Genomic DNA, 3,735 nt, shown 5'->3' on the forward strand with positions numbered 1-3,735 from the left:
GGAACAGACCACTGAATTTGGCTTCTGTCACACACACGCACAAACACACACAAACATGATTAACGGCCACAAAGCACACAGTAAAACTCTACACCCTTTCCCCTTGCTCAACATTTGGAAACTGGGCATGCCGACGGATCATCCCTGGCCTCCCCATGACGTAGGATGGGAACAAATACAGGATGGTATTTTCCTGTCGTAATGGAACTACTAAAACCCTGCCCTTTGACAGTGGTATCCAGCCACAGTCGTACTGGAACTGCTAAAACCCTACCCCTTGACAGCGGTATCTAGCCACAGTAGTACTGGAACTGCTAAAACCCTGCCCCTTGACAACGGTAGCTAGCCACAGTAGTACTGGAACTGCTAAAACCCTACCTCTTGACAGCGGTATCTAGCCAGAGTCGTACTGGAACTGCTAAAACCCTGCCCCTTGACAGTGTTATCTAGCCACAGTAGGACTGGAACTGCTAAAACCTTGCCCCATGACAGCGGGATCCAGCCATAGTCGTAGTGAAACTACTAAAACTACAGGAACCCTTGGCAGCGGTATCTAGCCACAGTCGTACTGTAACTGCTAAAACCCTGCCCCATGACAGCGGGATCCAGCCATAGTCGTAGTGAAACTACTAAAACTACAGGAACCCTTGGCAGCGGTATCTAGCCACAGTCGTACTGTAACTGCTAAAACCCTGCCCCATGACAGCGGTATCTAGCCACCGTCATACTGGAACTAGTAAAACTACTTGAACCTTTGACAGTGGTGTCAAGCCACCGCCTGCTTTCTGTCTATCTTAAGTGATCTGTCATGGAGGATGGGGCAAACCTCTCTCTCTCTCTCTCAATTCAATTCAATATTTATTGTCACGGGGTATGGTAGTAGGTGCCATGCCTACCGGTTTGTGTCAAGAACTGCAATGCTGCTGGGTTTTTCATGCTCAACAGTTTAAAATCAAATCAAACTTTATTTGCCACATGTGCCGAATACAACAAGTGTAGACTTTACTGTGAAATGCTTATTTACAAGCCCTTAACCAACAGTGCAGTTCAAGAAGAAGAAACTATTTACCAAGTAGGCTAAAATAAAAAGTCATAATAAAAAGTAACACAATAAGAACAACAGTAATGAGGCTATATACAGGGGGCACCGGTACCGAGTCAGTGTGAAAGGGTACAGGCTAGTTGAGGTAATCTCTACCTGTAGGTTACCTCAACTAGCCCTTTGCCACTGCACACTGACTCAGGTTTTTCACGCTAAACAGTTTCCCGTATGTATCAAGATTAGTCCACCACCCAAAGGACATCCAGCCAATGTGGGAATTGATTAAATGGTTGAATTTAGCTGCTGCTTTTGGTCCAGTTGCTCTAAAGGTTCACTCTATGGCCTTCTGATGATTATTCTGGATCACATCAAATCAAATCCAATTTTATTTGTCACATACACATGGTTAGCAGATGTTAATATGAGTGTAGCGAAATGCTTGTGCTTCTAGTTCCGACACTGCAGTAATTACCAACGAGTAATCTAACCTAACAATTCCACAACTACTACCTTATACACACAAGTGTAAAGGGATAAAGAATATGGCCTTCCTGTGATATCGGGTGGTGTAGGTGTCCTGGAGGGCAGGTAGTTTGCCCCCCGGTGATGCATTGTACAGACCTCACTACCCTCTGGAGAGCCTTACGGTTGTGGGCGGTGCATTTGCCGTACCAGGCAGTGATACAGTCCGACAGGATGCTCTCGATTGTACATCTGTAGAAGTTTGTGAGTGCTTTTGGTGACAAGCCGAATTTCTTCAGCCCTCTGAGGTTGAAGAGGCGCTGCTGCGCCTTCTTCACAACGCTGTCTGTGTGGGTGGTACAATTCAGTTTCTCCGTGATGTGTACGCCGAGGAACTTAAAACCTACGACCCTCTCCACTATTATCCCGTCGATGTGGATAGGGGGTGCTCCTCTGCTGTTTCCTGAAGTCCACAATTATCTCCTTTGTTTTTTTGACGTTGAGTGTGAGGTTCTTTTCCTGATCTCCTCCCTGTAGGCCGTCTCGTCGTTGTTGGTAATCAAGCTTACCACTGTGGTGTTGTCCGCAAACTTGATGATTGAGTTGGAGGCGTGCATGGCCACGTAGTCGTGGGTGAACAGGGAGTACAGGAGAGGGCTCAGAACGCACCCTTGTGGGGCCCCAGTGTTGAGGATCAGCGGGGAGGAGATGTTGTTACCTACCCTCACCACCTGGGGGCGGCCTGTCAGGAAGTCCAGTACCCAGTTGCATAGGGGCGGGGTCGAGACCCAGGGTCTCGAGCTTGATGACGAGTTTGGAGAGTACAATGGTGTTAAATGCTGAGCTGTAGTCAATGAACAGCATTCTCACATAGGTATTCCTCTTGTCCAGATGGGTTAGGGCAGTGTGCAGTGTGGTTGCGATTGCGTCGTCTGTGGACCTATTTGGGCAGAAAGCAAATTGGACTGGGTCTAGGGTGTCAGGTAGGGTGGGGGTGATATGGTCCTGGATAGTCTCTCAAAGCACTTCATGATGACGGAAGTGAGTGCTACGGGCGGTAGTCGTTTAGCTCAGTTACCTTAGCTTTCTTGGGAACAGGAACAATGGTGGCCCTCTTGAAGCATGTGGGAACAGCAGACTGGGATAAGGATTGATTGAATATGTCCGTAAACACACCAGCCACCTGGTCTGCACATGCTCTGAGGACGCGGCTGGGGATGCCGTCTGGGCCTGCAGTCTTGCGATGGTTAACACGTTTAAATGTTTTACTCACGTCGGCTGCAGTGAAGGAGAGTCTGCAGGTTTTGGTAGCGGGCCGTGTCAGTGGCACTGTATTGTCCTCAAAGCGAGCAAAAAAGTTATTTAGTCTGTCTGGGAGCAAGACATCCTGGACCGCGCCGGGGCTGGTTATCTTTTGTAATCCGTGATTGACTGTAGACCCTGCCACATACCTCTTGTGTCTGAGCCGTACTTTGTCTCTATACTGACGCTTAGCTTGTTTGATTGCCTTGCCGAGGGAATAGCTACACTGTTTGTATTTGGTCATGTTTCCGGTCACCTTGCCCTGGTTAAAAGCAGTGGTTCGTGCTTTCAGTTTCGTGCGAATGCTGCCATCAATCCACGGTTTCTGGTTTGGGAATGTTTTAATCATTGCTGTGGGTATAACATTGTCAATGCATTTTCTAATGAACTCGCTCACCGAATCAGCAAATTCGTCAATATTGTTGTTGGACGCAATGCGGAACATATCCCAATCCACGGGATCGAAGCAGTCTTGAAGCGTGGAATCAGATTGGTTAGACCAACGTTGAACAGACCTGAGCGTGGGAGCTTCTTGTTTTAGTCTCTGTCTGTATTCTGGAAGCAACAAAATGGAGTCATGGTCAGCTTTTCCGAAAGGAGGCCGGAGGAGGGCCTTATATGCGTCACGGAAGTCAGAATAACAAGGGTTTACCAGCCCTGGATACTGATAGAATTTAGGGAATCTTATTTTCAGATTAGCCTTGTTAAAATCCCCAGCTACAATGAATGCAGCCTCAGGATATGTGGTTTCCAGTTTACATAGAGTCAAATAAAGTTCGTTCAGGGCCATCGATGTGCCTGCTTGGGGGGGAATATACAGTATATGGCTGTGATTATAATCAAAGAGAATTCCCTTGGTAGATAATGCAGTCGACATTTGATTGTGAGGAATTCTAAGTCAGGTGAACAGAAGGACTTGAGTTCCTGTA

Source organism: Oncorhynchus tshawytscha, linkage group LG09, assembly GCF_018296145.1.
Source record: "Oncorhynchus tshawytscha isolate Ot180627B linkage group LG09, Otsh_v2.0, whole genome shotgun sequence".
NCBI lineage: Eukaryota > Metazoa > Chordata > Actinopteri > Salmoniformes > Salmonidae > Oncorhynchus > Oncorhynchus tshawytscha.